The sequence below is a fragment of the Lissotriton helveticus genome, chromosome 1_1 (assembly GCF_964261635.1).
Source record: "Lissotriton helveticus chromosome 1_1, aLisHel1.1, whole genome shotgun sequence".
NCBI lineage: Eukaryota > Metazoa > Chordata > Amphibia > Caudata > Salamandridae > Lissotriton > Lissotriton helveticus.
In genome coordinates, this window is record NC_136057.1 from 1,772,141,798 (window position 1) to 1,772,164,608 (window position 22,811).

At 44.1% G+C, this 22,811-nt stretch overlaps 1 long non-coding RNA gene across 1 annotated transcript in view; it reads right to left on the reverse strand.

Annotated features, from left to right (window-relative positions):
* Positions 1-357: 357 nt before the first annotated feature.
* The window catches only part of LOC144774431 (uncharacterized), a 60,289-nt gene continuing 37,835 nt past the window's right edge, over positions 358-22,811 (reverse strand). Inside the window, exon 3 of the long non-coding RNA XR_013600252.1 lies at positions 358-601. This is a non-coding gene — a long non-coding RNA (uncharacterized LOC144774431). The remainder of the gene's footprint in view (positions 602-22,811) is intronic.

A 22,811-nucleotide genomic window follows, 5' to 3' on the forward strand; every position in this document is an offset into this window, starting at 1 on the left:
AGTAAGGGCTGGACTAAATAGACACATTAACAATCCTCCTTTTAGCAGTGCTGTTAATATCATGCCTGATGCTCTATTTGGGCCCGCTAACAATGTGTTAGTAGCAATATAAAAAAACAAAGTAGAGAAGGAAAAGACCTCAGTATAAGAAAAGAATTTATATCAGCACAGGACTTGTCATTGATAAAACACTGTGGTATCTTGAATTGTGATGAAACTATTTCACTGCAGTAAAAAGCTGTTTTGATACCCAACTACACCTTGCGAGACATGCCACGGAAGGATTACGGGAGTTGCCTAAAATGCTTTCACCTTCCAAGCAAATGAAAAACAACAATAGTATTCAACCTTAAATTTTAATGAATAAACAAAAAAACACAAAGAAGTACAAGACAAACTAGGATACCAAAACAGAGGTTGCATTTATGCCCAGCCGGGCAGTGGTATATGTCCTGTGAAATCTTTAAAATTTTCTGTTTCCAAAGTGTCCAGGGATTTCACGTGCTCCTATGTTAAACCAATGAAAGTTACAGTGGAGGATACTGCAACTGCCTCTGTTCGTTATTTCAAGCAGCGTCTTGGGAAAAACACAATTGGATGACTAAGAAACCAGAAGAAAAGCAGGATTAAGTCACATTGACACAAACCTTTGTCTGCGCGCTATAGATGTGCAATTGCTCGCATATATTGGTCTTGAAGCTCATCAGAGAAAGGCAGTCACTGGCCACAAAAGCGAAACTAGTGTACAGAGTTACTGGAAAGCATCATCAGAGGATCTAATTGTATGGTCCACTGTACTAGCAAATGCATTAAAAAAATACATAAATGGATCCAGAAACCTATGTAGAAATAGAAGACTATCCTTCATAGAGGATACTACGGAGCAGCACAGATCACAATATGAAAACAAATATGTCTGATGTTTTCTCACACTATAAAATCATATTAAATGGCAATGGACAATTTTTATTTAAATTAAATCTTACTGTAACAAATTATTTTTGATGGTTGCCATGATATGAAAAGTTCACTCCTTCCTCTCAAAATGTATGAGTGCATGTTTAACTCCTAAATTTGTTACATGCTATTCCATGATTTTAGTACTGTAATTGTAGCGCAAAGTACAAGGCGGTGTTAATAATGTAATAAATAATGTTTTTTTCACATACATAGCTGTCTGTTGTTTTTGTTTGTTTATTCTCTCTGTCTGAATACATTTTCATACCACTGCTCAAGTCCTTAATGTTCAAGTACAGTTGTGAACTGTCTGTTTTTTTCCCTTTCATGGTCAGTGTTTCAAAAAGTGTGGTTAGGATTAAAAATCGGTATCTCATCCAAGGCTGTTTTTAATTCCCCTTTCGTACTACATTTGCTTTTAAAATGTAAGAAGAAATCACTTCAATATGTGGACTAAAGCTGCCTCAATGTTCCCTGACTGCGGATTCAAGTAAACAAGGAGAGAAAAGGCAAAATTAAAATACATGTTGACGATTTTACTTTGATTTCCATTTAATTTTTATTTCCAGACATTTGCTGAAATGCAAAATGTGTTCCTAAGGCAGGCCTTTTTTTTACAGGGAAGATTTGCAGCCTGTTTCACAACACATTTGTTATAATTAATAAAAGCAAAATTAGAAATGGCTTGCTTCTTTCGAAATTTTCCTACAATTACATAATGATGTTTTAAAAATGAAGCTGCCACTTTATACTGGCTCTTTATTGATGAGGGTGACCGTCCTGCCTCCATCTGCAGCGGTCGCTCCCCCACGCTCCATCGCTTTCCTAAAGGCTCCCTGCTGGTATCGTTGCTCGTGCATGCGCTCAAACTGTAAAATCGTTTCACTTGTGATCTTTATTTAGCAGCCAAGCCTTAGCGTTATGATATTTAATTGTGCCTGCGCTTGAATTGTATAATCGTCCACTTGTAATTTTAATTTAGCCTAACCTCAGCGTTACGCTATCTGCATAACTTGCTGGTCGTTTTAATTCATCAGCTGTTATCTGCCGATCTGTGCCGGCGCCTCTGCCCACCCCAACCACGTTGCCTTAGGTTTCGATTTTGCTGCCATCTTGTTTGTTGTTGTGCCGTCCCAGCCTGCAGCTCCACCCCGCTCCCGCCTCCCAGCTGACCCTCCCTCCCTCCGCCCCCCCCCTATACCTACATATGGCAGAACAATTGACGCGCAGCGTCCACGCGCAGCGGATGCGCGCGAAGGTGCGCCAAAGGTAAGCCCGTCTATGCCCGTCCGCGCCTGTACCACGCCCAGCGCCAGACCCCCTGGTCCCCGCATCACCCACTCCTACCGCATTTCATACGACGCCTCTACCCTCTTAGCACTTAACCCAGGCCGACCCCCTAACTGCTTCCAAGCCGCACCAGGACACACCCATGGACCCTTCACATGCCACTCCTGCAAATTCGACCGCATCAAGACCCACAACAAATCCACAAACACCAAACAGATATCCGACACTAACCACCTTAAATGCATCCTTCTTAACACCCGCTCGGTTCACAAACACGCCATCGACCTTTGGAATCTACTCGACACCATTTCTCCGGACATCGCCTTCCTAACAGAAACCTGGATGAATGCCTCATCAGCTCCAGACATCGCCATAGCCATCCCGGAAGGCTACAAGATCATCCGAAAGGACCGCACCAACCAAACAGGAGGAGGCATCGCCATCGTCCATAAGAACTCCATTCGCGTCTCAACCAGCTCAGACGACAACCTCGCTATCGCCGAACACCTTCACTTCCAGATCCACACTGACCCCAAGACGACACTCAGAGGCACCCTTATCTACAGACCACCAGGACCCCGCACACAATTCAGCGAAGACATTGCTGATTTTATCAGCCCACACGCCCTCCCCTCCGAGGAATACATTCTACTGGGAGACCTCAATTTCCACCTGGAAAAGAGCAATGACAGTAACACCACCACCCTTCTGGACAATCTCGCAAATCTCGGACTCAAACAACTTGCAAACACCCCCACCCACTATGCAGGACACACACTCGACCCTATCTTCACCTCCAGCAAGCATATCTCCTTCAATCACACCACAGCTCTTCATTGGTCGGACCACAGTTGCATCCACTTCAAATACAATAAGTCCACGATCCACAACCACCCTCAACCAACCCTGCGAAGAAACTGGAACAAAATCACCATCGACCAGATCTCCACATCGCTGCTTCAAAACCCTCCTACCTATTCGTCGAACCCTAACCAAGCCGCCATCAACCTCACACAATGGCTAACACACAGCACCGACAAACTAGCACCCTTGAAAAAACATCAAATCAAGCAAGGCAGCAAGAACGCCCCCTGGTTCAACGATGACCTCAAGAAATCCAAGAAGCTCAGTCGTTCCCTTGAGAAAACCTAGAAAAAAGACCCAAACACTTCCACCCATGCCACCTTCAAAAATGCCACCCACAAACACCACCAACTTATCCGGACAACCAAGAAATCAACACTCAAAGACCGACTAGACAACAACGCCCACAACAGCAAAGAACTATTCAACATCGTCAAAGAATTCACCAACCCCGCCGCCAGCTCCAACGACATCACCCCTCTCAAGTCCTCTGCGACTCCTACGCATCATTCTTCCATGACAAAATCGCCGACATTCATAACAGCTTTGACAACCAACCCGTAGACCAGTCCACCCCACTCACCTCCGAACCTATACCCCCTCTGAATAACCTTCACGACTGGGACCCAATCACTACTGATGACACCATTCGCCTGATGAACTCCATCCACTCAGGATCCCCAACAGACCCATGCCCCCACCACATCTTCAACAAAGCAAACTCCATTATCGCACCCCATCTCCGAGACGTCATCAACCGCTCTCTCAACTCCGCCACATTCCCAGAAAGCTGGAAACTCGCCGAACTCAGCGCCCTTCTGAAGAAACCCACAGCAGACCCCACCAAACTCAAAAACTACCACCCCATCTCGCTCCTCCCATTGTCATTGAAAAAGCCGTCAACAATCAGCTCGCCGCCTTCCTCGAAACCAACAAATCCCTCGACTCCTCACAATCTGGCTTCCGAGCCAAACACAGCACTGAGACCGCACTCATCGCAGCAACAGACGACATTAGAACACTTCTGGACAACGGAGACGCAGTCGCCCTCATCCTCCTTGACCTCTCTGCAGCCTTCGACACAGTCTGTCATAGCACCCTTATACAACGCCTCAACAACATCAGAATTCAAGGAAAAGCATTGGACTGGATCATCTCGTTCCTCGCTGGAAGAACTCAGAGAGTCCGCCTCCCCCCTTTTAGATCAGAAGCCACCGAAGTCATCTGCGGCGTCCCACAAGGATCTTCTCTCAGCCCTACCCTCTTCAACGTATACATGAGCCCCCTCGCTACCATCGCACGTCAACACAACCTCAACATCATCTCCTACGCTGATGACACTCAACTGATCCTCTCACTCACCAAAGACCCAATCACCGCCAAAACCAACCTACACGAAGGGATGAAAGAAGTAGCCGAGTGGATGAAACAAAGCCGTCTTAAACTGAACTCGGACAAAACGGAAGTCCTCATCTTAGGTACATTCCCCTCCGCCTGGGACGACTCTTGGTGGCCTACGGCCCTAGGAAAAGCACCCATACCGACGGACCATGCACGGAAGCTGGGTATCATCCTGGACTCCTCTCGCTCGATGACCAGACAAGTCAACGCCGTCTCATCATCATGCTTCAACATCCTACGCTTGCTCAAAAAAACATTTCACTGGATCCCCCCCGAAACAAGAAAAACTGTCACCCACGCACTGGTCACAAGCCGACTGGACTACAGAAACACCCTGTACGCCGGTACTACCGCAAAACTTCAGAAAAAACTCCAACGCATCCAAAACGCTTCAGCCAGACTCATACTAGATATCCCCCGCACAGACCACATTTCCGGTCACCTGAAAGACCTTCACTGGCTCCCCATCAACAAGAGGATAACGTTCCGTCTCCTCACCCACGCACACAAAGCCCTCTACGAACTTGGACCCGATTGCCTCAACACGCGCCTTTCCTTCTACACCCCCAACCGCCAGCTACGCTCGTCCAACCAAGCCCTCGCCGCTATTCCGCGCATCCACAAAGCCACCATGGGAGGAAGATCCTTCTCCTACTTAGCGGCCAAAACATGGAACTCCCTCCCCATACACCTACGCCTTACTCAAAACCACCTAGCCTTCAGAAAACAGCTTAAAACCTGGATATTCGATAAGTAAACCTCCCCCCCTTCCTCAAGCGCCTTGAGACCCTATGGGTATGTAGTGCGCTATATAAGTTTTTTGACTTGACTTGACTTGAGTCTACAATGTGGGGCTCATTTAACTGATGTTAATTTAAACTGGTGTGCTTTCTAGCTTGCCAAGTGAAACAAAATGGGGGTGGGCTCTTCTTAATTTGCAAAATGTCCACTTCACACGAAGAGCATGTACAGAAAAATCGACCCATGTCCTGTACAGTACCTTCAGGCAGAGGAGTCTGAGTGCGACATTACACATAATGGCAGCCACCATTCTCTGGCAAAGACAAAGTTAGGTTTATTTAATTTACTGAATGCGCACCGTGTGAGGTCCGAGTTGCCACTGTATTGTTCTGTATTTATTTTGGAACGGCATCGTCTACTATGGGCCAATGCTATAATAGCTTTGGAGCCCTCCACCGGGCATTAAAGGCCCGTTTCCATTATTAAAGGCCCGAGCCGAATACGCTAGGGCGAACATTTAATGGCCGGTTGAGCCTGCTATGTGGGCTATAAGGATATATTAATGTCTCTGTTTGCCGCATAAAAAAAGACATATTTACATGTTATTTATCAAAGGTATAAATAATTATTTCTCCTTTGTCATGAAAAGGTTTTATTTCATTATTCATGGAGATTCCTGTTGCACCACAAACACCGTTCTCAGAACAGCAGTAATTTCAAGAAAGCACTCATAGTTCAGAAAAATCCCCCCAAAAAGTACTTCTGCTTTTATGGTCTGAGCTTGAATCTTACAGTGCACCGCTAGTGAAACACTTACATTATACATCTATAAAGTAAAATATCATTCAGCACAGTGCTTACGTTCAGCCGGTGGTTGCAGGTTGTGTTCGGCACTCATTTTTAGGCGACCAACAAACAATTGTTTTTTGTCAACAGACTTTGGTCCAGAACAGGAGAGTGAAAAATACAAAAGGGGGAGAGAAGGAGGAAGACAGAAAAACCCTGCCAAACGGAGAAAGAAGCAAAGAAAAAGAAGCCCCAAATGTGTGACAAAGAGGCAGGAAGTGTCTGGTGGTGTTAACACCTTGGCTGCTTGAGTTATTTTCCTCCTGTGCTGGGCCATAATGATAATGGGCGTGGTCATGACGAGCTCAGCTCGTCATGAGCACCCTAGAGGTATACCTCATGACGAGCTGAGCTCGTCATGAGCATCGAAGGGGTTTTAACAGAGGCATGAAGTGGAAACAAGACTACACAGAATTGCCATTTGGCACTCTCGATATCCATACTGCTTGCCGCAAGCTTCCGAGCAAAGCTTTGGGCACCAGCACATATTGTTTTACAAATTAAGCAAGGCTGTTTCTTACAGAAAAGAGGTGTTCTAGTGATCCATGTGAAGACTAAGTTAAACCAACAATGAAGAGCAATTCTAATACACAAGTAAGACTTACAGAATAAAAGAGTCACATGTAGTTACATAATTATGTGGAGTGTGCACATAGAGGCTCGTTTTCTGCTGAGTCCGATATTGTACGTGTTGCGCAAGCTATATTATTCTGGGTACTAGAAGGGGCAATGCAGAAAATGGTGCTTTGGTGCTTCCATGAAAGACAATTTCTCTATTTAGTTTATATGAACAACATTTTCAGTTAATGTGCATACTTTTCTTGCTAAAACATCTTTGTATTTTCTATAGTGCTAGGATCCCTTTACAATTAGTGTGTTAAAATGACTAAACAGCGAGGTGATGCTACAAACAGCCTGGAACCGCACAATTTTCAAATCTGTGCCACATAATTTAATCAACCATGCTGCAATTCTGCACAGTTTCAGTATTCCTGATGATGACTCTGTGTGTCAAAGTCCCTGCTGTAGGGATCTATATATAACCTGCAGGTCACAGGTTGGAATGCCTGTGGGCCTGACTCAGTCTTAAATCCTTCTGAGGTTGATAAAATGATTACCTTAAAAAAACACCACATTTTGAAATAACCATTCATTTTCTATGTGGTAGAAAACCGAATTCTTTTCTCACTACTTGAAAGAGCACAGCAGTCTAGGTAAATAATCTATACAGTTATATTGAAGAGGTAATCACAAAATATACCTGAGACCTCAGTGATTTCTTCGGGACAACAATAAAAACTAAGATCACATGGCATGCAAGGGTAAATAATGGGACGGGAAAATTAGACTTCACACTTTAATAGTGTTTTAGTTCATGAAAACATACAGAATGTATTTTTCAACCAATGGCCTCGAAGCGCCAGCAGGTTTACTCCTCTGTGATATCTCCTTTGATGTATCTCGCTGTTTCTGATCCTTCCACCCCTCTTTCCTTTTCCGCTGAAGTCTTGGTTTGAAATGGGGATCAAGCTGTGGCCTAGGAGAAATATCTCATTTTAGAGAACATGATGACAGAATCGTGTTAATGAACCCAAACTTATCAGTATCTTTGCCAAAACCAGTTTAAGTACTTTTGTTCTGGAATGTAGGACAGAAGAATCCTAAATCTCCTTTGGACCCATGTTGAACCTTGACCTCCCCAAAGGTCGTAATTGAGATCTGGAAAAGGAGCCTTCTGACTGCCACTAATAAACCCCTACATAAGACCCACGCTCGTCCAACTTTCTTACACTGGCATTGTTTAATGTTGGTTGCTTGTGGGGCACCAGAAGATGCTATATAGAGTCCAGTCACTGCCCGCACAATGAAGCATAATGTTGAGCCCAGATCAATGCTTTTGCCTTATCGTTTGCTTCCACCTCCTTTTCTTTCTGGATTAGGGATAAAATGTTCCTAAACAGCGACAAGAGTCTGTTTCTGATAATGCTTAGTTCCAACGCTACCCTTTTTTTCAAGCATTTCTATTCTACACTTAAGGGAGGTGAAGGACAAGGGCATAAGATCGGTTTGCCCAGAATTACACGGTTCAGTGAAGTGGGGAAGCAGGGATTAGTTCAGGCATGTTAGTTTCACAGCCCACAGTAGAGGGGTACCCTGTCACATAAGCAGGGTGGAATAGAGTGTAATCAGTGATTCTTGTCTGGGCAGAGACCAGGCAGACTCGTTGTAGTTAAAAAAAGAAACACACACAAGCATCGGCAACGCAATAGGTCTTGCCCTGATGACCAAAGATAGGAAGGATCCAGAAAACGCTATTTCTAAACAAAAAGTGTAGCCAAGAAATTGACGGCAAGGCATGGCCTCTACATTTCTTTCCGACAAAAGCTGGCCCAATGGCTAAGATTTCTGCATTACGCCATCCCACGTGTGAGAGGACCCTCTCTGTCTCCAGACTGTAATTCAAAACGAAGCCGGGCCCAGTTCCTGCCCGGGTGACTGTGTACTGCAGAGCTGGGAAGCTGGAGGGGCCGCAGGCAGCTGTGCTTTTCTGGCACGGTTTGGCAACGGCTGTGTCACGTCTGCGCCTTCTCCTGTTGCAAGCACCCCGCGTTCTTGGTGGGGCTCGGTTCCTCGGCCATGGGAAAATGTTCTTTCTTGACCAGCCCTCCTCCTTTGCAATAAGTGTTAGCAGCTGCGGCAGCACAGATCTGAAGCGGAGGCCGGGTATGGGAACGCCAAAAGCAGCCGGAGTTTGAGTAACCGTGGCCTACGCAACGTGGAGGCCGACTTTAATATCCTGTGGGATAACGCAACAGACGACAGAACCGACGTGTCTCCAAAATTACTTAGCACGTTTACGTAATTTGGACAGGATTCATTGGCCAGACACGGCCTTTATTAGAAATGCAGATCACAGGAGAGTCTTCCAATTACTGTTTTGTTCCAAAGGTTGGAATCTGTGGCACCAACTCATGAATGCGGTCGCCTCGAACTTCCTGTAAGGTGTGGAGGTTCGCGCCAGACGTGAAGAACGTATTTTAGTCTAGTGGAAGATACTTGGAATTGGGGCGGGTGCGGTCATGGGGTGGGAGTTATCCCGGAACTGTCCTTTGGCACATGATAGAGATGTTTAAAGTCAGTTTTATCCACCCCCCCCAAAAAAATTGGGGACCTAGAGCCAGGGCCGGACAGGGAACCACAACCGGCCCTGGCAAAGTGCTCAGCCGGCCTCCCCTCCCCACTTGGTTGTAGGTTGTAGGTGCCGCCGAGCTCTTTGCCGGGGCCGGTTTGGGGCCGATTTTGGTGCAGGGCCGATTTTGCAGCTATGCTGCAAAAACGGCACTGTAACAAAAACGGCCCGCAGGGGCCCAAAACCAGCCCCCATCCGTGCGGCGCACCGGGGGATTGCCCAGTGCCCGCTACGGCCAGTCCGGCCCTGCCTAGACCACATAAAGGTCCAGCATACATGCTCCACTGTTAATTCTCAAAAGAAAAGGTATGCTGTTCCTAAAGGGGACAAAGGACAAAGGGGAGTAGGTCAGAGAAAAGGAGTCACTACAAGGGGAGTAGTTCCCTTTTGGAAATGGGGCCCTCACACACCCTTGCGTGTGTCATGCTTCATCATCTGGTTTACTCCCCGACGTGCCGGCGCTGCAATGCCTGACCGGCGCCCTCAAGGGGGCTCTTCTTGGAGATCTTTTTCCAAAGCTGTGATGTGAAGTGCAAGTGAAGGGCAACAGTTGTCTGTGCAGGTAGGCGCAGTTGGGCAGGGGGATGTCAACAGAATCCCTATTCCGTCGTCTGTCTACTCCACCCTCCCCGCACCGTCCCACCGTGCTTCCCTGCACCGACCGCCATTGGTTAAGGGCCCTTTGTGTAGATCTACACCACCCATTGATTTTGACGCTGACCTTATATTTACAAGGCATCGTAAATATGGGGCAGAAGACCAGGGAAAACCTGGTCTTAAACAAGCGCAATGAGGAGAAATGTTTAATTTCTCCTCATTTTTGCTATTTCTATGTGTGCTGCATTGTGCAACACACATAGAAACAGCAAAAGGCCATTGATTGTTCATGTGCAGGAAGGTGCCCCTTCCTGCACATAAACAATCAATAAAAAAATGATGTTTTGCATCTTCTATGTGAGCTGCATTAAGCAGCACATATAGAAGTTTCAAAATGCCCTTTCAAATTGTTTATGTGCAGGAAGGGACAGCTTCCTACACATAAACAATCTTCCCCTACAACATAGGCACCCTTGCAAGGGTGTCTGCGTTGGCGCTAGGCAGCTAAAATGAGCGTCGGCGCAGGGGAAAACACAGGGTCGCACCGTATCCTTGTAAGTGACGAAGCGCAGCGGTAAGCCTTGGCTAACGCTGTGCTTCGCCACCTCCTCGTAATATATGCCCCAATGTTGTAACTGTATGTGTTTATGCAACATTGCTAATGGGCTTTCTTTTTACAGTCTAGCTTGTACTTTCTGGAAGGAGGCCTGCTCAAACCTGAAAAGTGAATAATAACGTTTAGGGACTGTGATTTTGAAGTACGACGGGGCAGGGTCAATAAGTGTGGATCAGTCAGGTAGCTTAAAAGAACAAATAATTCTGTAGCTTTTAACCTACATATAATTGTAAACAAAATATAATACAGACACCTTAACGGAACAAGCATTGACAAAGCCAATAGTTCTCATGTGTGGCACCTATTGGAGTACCCATGGCCTAGAAGACAGGAGCAGTGAAGGAAATGAGGGGGTGATGAGCTGGAGCTGCTGCTGAAATTCAGAAATACCTGCAACAGCCAAGCAAGAGGGTGAGATCTAGGCTGCACAAGTGCTCGTGCATCTTTTTTTGAGAATCTTGAGTGCCCTTGATATACCCGAAGACTTATTGCAAACATTGTGGTCTATGCTGCTAATGAATACTAGTGTGAGGCACTGAGTGCATTGTGACTGCCTTTAGTGGATTCATTCAACTGACATTTTCCAAAGAGGAAGGAGACCCCTCTGTCCTCAGAAGACACTGATTGATGTCTGATCATCACCACCGTGACCCAGAATGGGCTTCCAGCTTTGTTTGGGAGAGATTCTTGTGTTTAGGCAGAGGAAGATCCAACAAAACAAGAATCTCCAAATTGTGTGTAGCGCAACTAGAGCACAGCAGGTTCACTGCAGGTTCCAGTACTGCTGCCGATCACTTGACTGGGCATGCGCATTTGCATGCACAACGAAGAACAATAACTCTGACCGGGCTGGTGCAGAGACCAGACAATCTCTGTTCTGTGCGCCATGCGCTGGGACACACAACATCAAGTGGCTAGGCTTTTGCCAATTGCCATAAAGTGCAGGCCCACCCTGCACTCCATGAACACCCATCGCTCAATTGAGACTGAACTCATCCAACTCCTTGACAATGAGTCAGACCATGGGCACTGAACAATTCCGCTGGTAGACTCTCATGGAGGCTAAAGATCAATGAGCCCTTTACTACCCGAGGCGTATCCTCCATGTGGGTGGAGGAGCGTTGCCCCACTGCTTTCTCGCAGTGCGAGAAGCAGAAACATAAAATGGTATTATGAGAAAGCGGAAGGGTTTGGTTGGGGCGGGTGGGTGGTTGGTCCTGCCGCAGGGGAGGAGTGGCTTGCCCACTGTTGTGGGCGCTGACCAGTCATACGCACTCTTCGTTTTCTCCATGTTGGCTGCATGCAGCCTGCATGAAGAAAACGGCCTCCCCATAGACGCCTGTGTGGTCAGTGTCCCAGCCAATGACAACACTGCCATTGCAGTGTTTTGATTGGCTTAGGAGAGGAGAGGAAGGTTGCCTGCTTTCTGGGACACGGAGCAGAGAGAGTAGGAGACACGACTCGGGACCGCAGGCGAAGGTAAGTTTACATTCTTCTTTTTGAATTAACTCCTCTCCCCGCACGACCCCTCTACTCTCCCCATCAGTGAGTCATGCCAGCCACGACTGTATGTTACACATCAAAACCTGTCCTAAAGGAAGAGCTAGGCTCTTCCCTCAATTGCATGGAGATTCTGATGTGATACTTGAAGGACCCTCTGCATTTTTTGTACAGTAAAATGTTACATTTTATTAGTACCACTATCTGGTACTGTATCTGTCTGGCACCCTTTTGCAAGGTTACTTCCATTTTAGCCTGGCTTCCTGTGAACCAGTAGGTTAACTAACTGAGGGAAAGCTCACCCACACTTCTCATATCAAAGATCAGTGGTGTATAAAGTGCTTAGTAAATTCCATGTGACAAATCTCTTAAAACATGTTCACCTGATCATGAAAGACACTTCTGTAGACAAGAAATGCTATAATTCTGAGATACCTGGCTGCATTTAATCACCTCTGGAGCAGGGCCCAATGTTTACAATAAACATGAAAAAGCAGACATAACAAGAGTCAGACATGCAGGGGAATATAAGGTTACATGCATGAGTCACAATCATGCCTCTAATTTTGTGGAGGAACATTTCCAATTTTTATAATTCAAAACATTAAATTTACAATCAACACAGAGATGGCAGACGTTGTTAAGTAAATAAGGTAAAAGAAATTTCAAAGTTAATTACAAGAGTAGTAAAATGGGACTCGACAATCAACATAAAGATAACCATCAAAAAAGGAATAGTAATGCAATTGCATTTTGTCTAGAACAAAATAAAAAAATACTAATATACGAAATGCTAAGATATTGCTGCTTTTTCTTAACAGGCCCAAAACTCTCATCTACAAGCAAAGAATGGAAAATCTAAGGGAACAAGGTATGTATTAAGGATCTTCTAAATATAAGTAAAGAGGACTGAAAGCTAAATCACAAATATAGAGTTCATCAGGAGAAAGACCTTTGCAGAGAAAGCCCAAGAACAGAAGATTCTTTGGAATCTTCAGCAGAGAAAGTTGACAAGGAGTCACTATGGAAGCTCTGTCCACTCAAAGCAAATACATTCCGATACAGTATGTGAAGTCTTTGGAGAAATCAAAGAATTTCTCCAACTTTACGAATGCTTCAACGAGGAGTTATTATTTCACGCAAAGCCCAGTCTAACAATTTTAGTAGATACGGTTTTACGGTACAAATAAACATAGATGGTTACATTGAAATGGCAAGTACCACCCATGGGTGCACCCTTGATGCAAAGTTGCGTAAAGCTGCATGATCTGCATAAAAAAGTCTTCACAAGCCTGTAACTACATGCTAAGTGAGAAAAAGATCATGTAAGAGACGCTTCGAAATAGTATTTGTCTCTCATTTCCCAATCACATAACTACAAATTAGGATATTTAACCTGCTCTTTAAAATGTCTGTCAGCTACCTGTGATGTCACAGAGAGAACGTTATACATTACGAGAATACAGAGATGTCTGTCTGAGGCATTACAAATTCTCTGCACCATACCAACTGAGGATGACCGGCATTGGCCCAGGAGGGACACACCTCTTCTAGATTTTCATTATATCTTTATGAAATAAATGTGCACACCCCGACCTTCACTGGAACTAATTGAAGCAGTCAGTGGGTATGTTGAAACTTTAGCATAGACCCAGCCTTTGTGAGACCTGGTGTCTGGAAGTAGGGGGTAGAGGGCTGCTGCAAAATAACCATGATAAGCTTTAGAGGGTGAAGAGCATTAAAGATGTGTTTTTACATTGTTTCATTTACTGTGCGTTTAAAGATAACTGTTTTTAAATATAGAGGTCAAAGGTCAGGCTATATATTCTGACTAATTGCTGCTTATTCTAAACAAAGATATTGATGTCTACTTTTCTTTCTCTGACAGCGAATTGAGAGGCATTTGTAATTGAAGTGTGTGACCATCTTGCTGGGGAGTGTGAACGGGTACCCTGTAGGATTTTTTTTTTAATCACAAACACAAATAAAATTTCTGTAAATGAAATATTGCAAAACATATAATCAATTATGAAAGCACACATGAAACAGAGGGGCATATTTACAAGCCCTTATCGCCACAGGAACATCACTTTTAACAACGTTCCTGTGGCGATAGGGGCTTTGCCTTATTTACAAGGCGGTGTTAAGCCACTTAACGTGGCTTAATTTTACCTTGTAAATAAAGCCCCCTTTCAGGCTCCACTTAGTGTGAAAGGGGCGGGCAATGGGTGTTGCGGTGGGCGTTCCGCCGCAGCTCCCATTGATTTTGACGCTGCCTTCTATTTACAAGGGTGGAGTAAAAAGGAGGCTCCGCCAAAATTAAGATCAGGGAAAACCTGGTCTTTTAACATGGTGAAAAGAGGAGAAATGCTTCATTTCCCCCCTTTTTTACCCTTTCAATGTGTACTGCACTCTGCTTCACTCATAGAAACAACAAATTGCCTTGAATGATTGTTTATGTGCAGGAAGGTGCCCCTTCCTGCACATAAACAATCATTAAAAAAATGATGATTTGCAACTACTATGTGTGCTGCACAAAAAGCAGCACACATAGAGTTACAAATCGCCTTTTGTGATTGTTTATGTGCAGGAAGGAAGACCTTCCTGCACATAAACAATCATTCCCTCACCCTTGCACTATGGTTCATGGGGGAAACATCCTTTACAACGCAACTTTTACCACACAGTGCCTTTACGACGCAACTTTTACAACGCAAACCATTACAACGCATTGCGCTGGGGGGCGCTCTAGGATAGGGAATAGGTTTAATGTACTATCCAACACCTTCCCTACTATCCACGGGGACTGGAGTTGGAATATTAAATTAAACAATTCACTATCCAGCGCCCCAAAGCACTATGCGTTGTAAAGGCATGCGTTGTAAAAACCGCGTTGTATAGGCATGCGATGTAAAAGCATGCGTAGTAATGTCATACATCGGTTCATGGATGCCTGCATTGGTGCTAGGCAGTTAAATTTAGCCCCAGCGCTAAGGAAAATGCAGGGATGTGCTGTATCTTTGTAAATATGGTGCATCCCTACATCTTCAGAATGGCGGAGCGTGGTGTTAGCATTTTGTGCTGAATGCCACGCTCTTCCATTCATTCCCTGGTAAATATGCCCCAGAGTTTTGTAATTCTGCAGTGTGATGGAAATAAACATTGTATTAGGATCAAAACAAATAAAGGCATTTTACTAGGTGAGGTACAAATTAAAAATATTTGTGGAAATTCATTCCAGTATCTCGTGCTCAAACAGTTACTGTAAAATGTACAACGTGAGCACCCAGGTAAGTGGTATACACTCACAAGAATTGAATAAATTAAAGGTGACTTATTTTTTTTTTTTTAAAGTTTTATATAGTGTGAACATGACCCTAGAGGCTATCAGAGCACTTTACATACGAGTTGCAGAACACATAGGTAGATAATTGTGAGAGAAAAGCAATGATATATAGAAATTACAGCAAGTACAAAATGACATAATAGAGTCAGGCATTGGGCCATACAATTGCCAGGTAGCAAATTAATCAGCACTACATGATAGGAGACAAAAAGACAAAAGCTTCTAACTCAGCGCCGTGCTCATCAGTAATGCTTTCACTTCTCTTTTGAAGGTAAGTGTTGAAGGAATCAATCTAGTTTCTGCAGGAAGGGAGTTCCAGATTCTCCGGGCAATACCTGAGAATGTACGATTGTAGGTTTTCATTTTCTAAAATATCTCCGGCTTCAGCAGCTAGGTACTGGAGTTCCTAGAGGAACAGGAATCACCCAACAGTTCAAGCTTATTTGCCAGGTACAGAGGAGTGATGAAATGCAGTGCTTTATGAGTAAAACATGTAAGTTTGACTTGAATCCTTGCCTCAAATGGAAGCTAGTTAAGAGATTTCAGGTCCGGAGAAATGTGGTTGTTTTTCTTGGAGCCAGTGATGAGCCTAGCCTCCACATTCAGAGATGCCCTGAGGTGGGCTAATCTGTATCTCGGTAGACTGCAGAGTGTAGCACTGCCGAATTCCAGCCGTGAGTTGACTAATGCTTGCATAGCAGATTTGAAATCATCCTCGGGAAGGTAGGGTTTAAGTTTCCTTAAGATGCTCAGTTGGAAATTAGCTTCTTTGGTAAATGCAATGTTTTTTAGGGGTGAGACAGGGTACAATAAGAGGCTGCGAGGGTAAGGAGGAGTCCAGAGAGAGCGATAGATTGATCAAGGCAGACATTTGATCAGATTCAATCTTGCTTGCCTTTTCAAGGAAGAATTCAGCACAGTCATTGCTGTTTGGCAGAGGGCAGGAGATGAGAGGTGATTGTATCGGAGTGTTATTGGATTGTAGCTTAATCAGTCAAACAGCTTTTTGGGGTGATTTTTTAGCTTTGTCCTGTTGGGATTTGAAGAAGGTCGCTTTTTTCAACCTGATGAGTTTGTTGTTCCTACTCCTTCTCAGTCTTAAAATCTTATGGAGATCAATAGATGGAAAGGATCTCCATGAACTTATTGCTAGTCTCAGGTTGCATCTGTCTGTATTTAAGTAGTCATTGAACCATGGTTTGAAGTCTTTGCTTGACTTTCTTTTTAGTCGTAGGGGGCAATTGCATTCGGGGCTGTCATCATAGAGTTGTTGTAATGTTCAGTGAGTTTGTCAACGTCGGACATGCATGCAGGCGGCGGTAGTGACAGATTGCAATGAGATATTACCTCATTTACATTTGTGTTTTGCAGCTGTCTTTTGCAATGTTTTTGTTTTAATGGTTGGAATCTTTTGGTGCTCCATCTTTCAAGGATTCGGACAGTGATATAGTGATGATCTGACCAGTCACAGGGGCCAATAGATTCAAGCTGAATGGAGTTGGGATTGGAGATGATTAGATCAAGGGTCTAGCCTAAATAGTGGTTTGGGCTGTCAGAAAATTGAGTCAGGCTGAGGTCAGCTAGGAAGTGTTTGAGACTGTTCACCGCCTGATCATTCAGGTCTTTCCAGTGAAGATTGAAGTCACCAAGGAAGACCTGGGGGCAGTGGAGACCCAGGTTGGACGAGGTGGTTTCCATAGTTTGTTCGATCAGAGGAAGGTTGTCTCCAGGTGGGTGGTAAAAGATGTGCAGGTTGCATAAGGGTCTATGATTGCTGATTATGTCTATGCACAAATATTCACAGGATGAGAGAGTTGCAGAAGGGGACTTCTTTGCTGAGAGACTGTTGTGGTAAATACAGGCTATGACTCCTCCCATTCTCTTAACTTGATTGAGTCTAATAATGTTGTGGCTAGGAGGAACTAGGATGTCAAGGATAGGGCCTGAGGAGTCGCTAAACCATGTTTCAGTGAGGATTAGGAGGTCTAGTTCCTGATCTAGGATGAGATCAGCAAGGTCTGTGGCATGTTTCACATGTGATCTACAGTTAAGCAACATGCATTTCAGGTGTGATTTGTGGTCTGTGGGAGAAGGCTGTGTAATGGGAACTAGCATATGGTTAGCAATGTTTAGGGCATTAGCGTGTGCCTGGGAGCTCTATACAGGTTTGGTGGAATACTTTGTATAATCTCCGATATGCCTTGCTTGTGCTTACTAGCTCCAGGAGGGTTTAGTGGGGAAGTTTGTGTGGTTCCAGGAGAGACTGGGTTGACAGATTGAGAGGAGTTGTGGGCTCGGAGGAGGGAGAGAATGTCCGGGTCTGATAGGTGATTCTTGGATCTGGTGGGTCTAGATGGGACGTTAGGGTAGGGAGTGGTATTCCAGTTCTGGACAGGCGCTTTTTGCCAAGGATCGCTCAATAACATAGAGGAAGGAGTTGGTAGTTTCGGGTATTGGTTGTTCATTTGCAGGATCTCCTGCGAGGTCTTGTTTGACAATAGGTCAAGCCAGCTCCGAGGTGATGCTAATGAGTTTTTGTATGCCAGTTCTGAGTTTTAGAATCTCCCTGTTTATTTCCTTAAGCCTAGAGGCGGGACCGTATGGAGGATCATAGCTCCTGGGGAGGGGAGAAGGAGGGTCGATCCCTAGGGTGGCTGTAGGCGTGACCCAAGAATGGGGACGATGAGGAGGGGGGCCGGTTTTTCAACAGCTGTCCCTGCAAATTTCGGTAACATTTTCTCATGTCCCTGTTTTTTAAGAGAGTAAACCAAAAACAGTGAGTGGCACTTTTTTAGATCTTCCAAAGCAGGGCTAGTAAGCAGCTGTTATGAGTAAGCAAGTTAATTCCCAGGTATAATGCTGGTTTTAAAAATTATATTTTATTTATTTTCTTAGCCTGTTCTGTGTTTCAATGAGGATGAGGTCAGCCATTCTGTGCCACTATATTGATGTCAATTTGTAGTCCTTCCTCTATTTTTGCGAAATGTCCCGGTTTTTGGGTCGCAAGATCTGGTCGCCCTAACCACGGAGGAAACATAATTTTCAAACACTTAGGCCCTCATTTATGAAAAGTGGCGCATCGCTGTGTGAAAACAGCGATCTGTCACTTTTCATTGCGCCCTCCCTGCGACACTAATGATGCATCATATTTACAGTATGACACATCACGTCGCAAGGAGTTACAGATACGTCAGTATTTCTGACGTATATGTAAGCGCAAAAGTGACACATTGCTGGAGTGTGTCACAAAAGTGATGCAACTCCAGCAATGCATCCTTTCACATGGGGCAGGCCCCATGTGAAAGGCCCTGCGTCAGTCTTACGCCTGCTGTGAGGCAGGTGCAAGATTTTGACGCAATGGCGTCCTAGAAGTGGCGCAGTGAAATCTCATTAACTTCACTGCGTCACTTCTACTACCCTTTCTTGCGTCAATATGCCCCCCTTGCATACATTACACCTGGCGCAGGTATAATGTGGCGCAGGGGTTTGTAAATATGGCGCAACAAGGCGCATTTTTTACGCCACTGGTGCGTCACAAAAAGTGACGCACCAGCGGTGTAAAAATGACGCACAGCCTGATAAATGAGGCCCTTACTACTGTGAATTGTTTCTTCGGCTTGCAGTCTGTTAAATGAACATACGGTGCTGTTTGAACCTAGACTGAATTTTGGAAGAGCAAATAAAACAGATTTTTGGTGCCATGCTGCCATCTGCTGGCACTGCCAAGCAGAACGAGCTCAGAAATGTAGTTTGCCTTGCAAAGTTCTTATGGCAAACTAAGATCAACTTTTTAATTGGGTGCTAAATAGTAGTATTTTGTACTCTTTCTAAATAGTTCTGGTTTAGGTGGCAGACATGGGAACTGAGCTGGAGGGAGACCAGGGGTTTTGGACATGACCACACTGGACGAATGAATAAATGAAGTTTCTAAAAGTGTGGCTGAAACTGTGAGACAGGGTGCCCTTTCGTTGATATTCGACTGGGAGGGAATGAAAAATCACACATTGGTGAGTAAAATCGGCATGACAGTGACAAGCCTGCATTGTATTTATTTTTTGCAAAAATATACAACTGGCATTAAAAGTTTAAAAGTAACTCAAAGTAAAAATGCTGCCTTCTAAAGACTACATTTATATGCTGGTAAAAAAAGTAAAACCGGATCCATGACGAAAATTGTCAAAATTAGAGGACTACATATTGCCCACATAGCTTTGGCTCTGAAGTGAACTAATTTTTACTCCAATGTGCACAACCAAAGTGCTGTCATCCACAATGAAGAGATCCAAGGATTGAAGTGGTGTGACCTATTGCCCCGTGTTGTAGGCGCTTGTGGGCGGCAGCAGAAGGTAAATGACACTTGAATAGACCAACCGATGAAGTGGGTTGACCCAAAGTCCCTGTATGCTTAGGCATATAGGCCTCATTTATGAGGAATTGGCATAGGGCAGGGCTGCAAGTTTTCTTGCAGCGCTTCCCTATGCCAATGTGAAAGGCCAGGGATGCACCATATTTATGAAGTCTGGTGCATTCCTGTGCTTTCCCTCTGCACTGGCATGCAATAGCCTGCCTAGCGCCAACGCAGGCACCCAGGGAGGATTGTTTTTGTGCAGTAGGAAGCACCTTCCTGCACAAATACAATTCCGGGAGGCTTGTTCCTCTTTTTTTGTGTACTGTAGAATGCAGCACACATGGAAAGAGGAAAAAACGAGGAGAAGTAAAAATATTTCTCCTCATTATGCTTGCTCTGGGGAGGCGTAAGGTTTTCGAGCTGCCCCAGGTTTACGTAATTAAGTAAGGCACGATGAAGGCAAGTCAGTCACTTGTGCTGCTTTGTCTTTCTCCATGTCTACGAGACCATGCAAAGCCACGCAGATGGCTCTGCGTCGCTTCATAGATATGATTGAGAGGCTTGTGCCGACCGAGTGTCAAAAAAAGTGATGCTATGCCGGTGTAAACCTCTCATAAATAAGCCCCCAGCTTGTTGAATTTTATCATGGTTTTTTGGAAAATATGAAGCAGGCGAAACAGCTTCGGTTGTGTCTAGGCCAGACCTAAATAAAGAACGGAGGAAGATTGTTAAACATATTGGCAAAGGGAGAAGTCTTAAGTTTCTTTCTAAAGGCAAAGGGCCTCATTTATGAGAAATGACGCATCGCTGCGTGAAAGTAGCGATGCGTCACTTCTCAGTGCGCACTCATTCGAATCTTTATTTCGGCTTCACGCCATAAAAGAACAATTTAAACATTACAATCCAATAAAAAAAGTTTCATTCAGTTAAAATATTAAACACATTCTTTGAAACTGTGCAATACATGTTGAAAGGCACTCGGAACATGACAATAAAATCATATGAGACTGGAGGACACCTCAATAATTCTGAGAACAAATTCGGTTAAGTAGTACTATTGAAAACAGATTCAAGTTCATAGGATAATAGAAACTCGGTTACAGCTGATGACCCATTTTTTTCCTCCGGTAGCAAATAGAAAGTAAAAATCTACTAACACTAAATGTTATCTGATGCGATGTGTTTGTAGTTAAGATTCTCAGAGCCTGAGGGCAGGAGCTCAAGCCTAATAATAGGCATATTGGTTTAATCCATCTTTTTCTTGCTTGACCATACAAAGGACAGAAAAAAAGAATATGCTGCTCATTCTCTATCTGATTGTTTTCACAAAGTGAGCAAACTTCCTCCAATGCTTGGGAAGATGGATCACGGTTCCTTGCCCAACGAGCCAAAGTTGATTTTAATAAAAGATTACCATATCTAAATTTTAAAAATAATGTTTTGGCAAGTGGAGGCTCTATTTCGTCCATAAAGGTCTCATAAAGGGGTTCATCCTTAAAGTTTAAAAATTTTGAGACTAATGAGCCACTAGTTATGGTGTTTACAGTCATATTTGCTACATAGGACCAAAAGGCTCTTTTCAGGATTAATTTAGGGTTAGATGGTAACAGCTCAGGGTTCTCCCAAAAGTGTTTCAGACCTATGTTATTAAACCAAGTACTAACATGTCTAAGCCATGGAATAGTTTTCTGGCTGTCCAGCGCCTTGATCTCTATCAGCCCATCTCTATAAGCTTGAAGTTCAGGGACATGCCACAATCTGACCCATAGCATTAGCGGTCTGATAAGAACGTGATGGTCTGTTCTTTTAAAATTGAGGTCCAATTGCAGAGGTACTAATGGTGTGCCTCTCGGAACCCTTACCAAGCTTCGCATGAAATTATTATCTTGGACGCTAAAGGTCTCCTTGGACCCAGGCCCCCATAATTCTGCACCATAAAGCACTGATGGCTGAACTTTGGATTTAAATAGTTCCATTACTGGAAGCACCGCTTTACTAGTACTTAGGCTTTGCTCCCTAAGTATTGGTTTGACATTCTGAGCAAATAACATTTTGCTTTTTTCCAATTGAGCTTTCCAGGTAAAGTTGGAATCTAGTGTCACCCCTAGATATGAAAAATGAGGCACTGATTCCAATTTTATTCCTTTTAAAGTTAAGCAACCCTTGTCTGGTTTGGTTGGGTTTAGGGCCATATATTTTGTTTTTTTTACATTAATCTCCAGCCCCTTTTGCCTACAATAGTCATTAAAAGTATTCAATAAAGTCTGCAAGCCGTTCTTTGTTTGGGATATCAAGATGGTATCGTCAGCAAATAATAGAGATGCTACCCTTTCGCCATTCAGTTTAGGTGAGTCGTTTTTGCATCTCTCTAAGTATGAGGGAATATCATTCACGAAAATGGAAAAGAGCGTGGGAGCCAGGACGCATCCTTGACGAACTCCACGTTCAATTGGAATTTTTCGTGATAATTCGCCATTTGGACCCCATCTGATTCTCGCAAAGTTCCCTTCGTGTAATTTTATAATCTGGGCTACTATATTATTTGGCATACCCGCTGCACTCAGCGTTTTCCACAGAAGATCACGTGGCACTAAGTCGAATGCTGCCCTTAAATCAACAAAGGCAACATATAGATGGGCCTTTTTTATCTTTACGTACTTCCAATAGAGGCAGCAGAATCTAAAGCACTGATCTATGGTGCTGACTTTTGTTCTAAACCCGGCTTGAAATTTGGTCAAAAATGAATTTTCATCCAACCAATTGCTCACACGTAATAAAATATGGCGTGAGTAGATTTTCTGAAGGATGTCCATTAAGCTAATTGGCCGATAGTTGCAGGGGTCCTTCCTGTCTCCTTTTTTATATATTAAAACAATTTCGGCTCCCTTCCAACTTTCGGGAAATTCTAAACTGTTTGATAATTTATTGCACAGATAATTAATATAAGGTGCCCATATTTTTGAGTCATGCTTGTAAAGATCCCCAGGGATTTTATCCAAACCTGGAGCTTTCCCAGTTTTTACTTGGCTTATAGCCAGCTCTGTTTCCCCCAGAGTAAAAACAAGCGGATCTGCTGGAATTTCGTGACTTACTGTGTTTGATGCTATATGGGAAT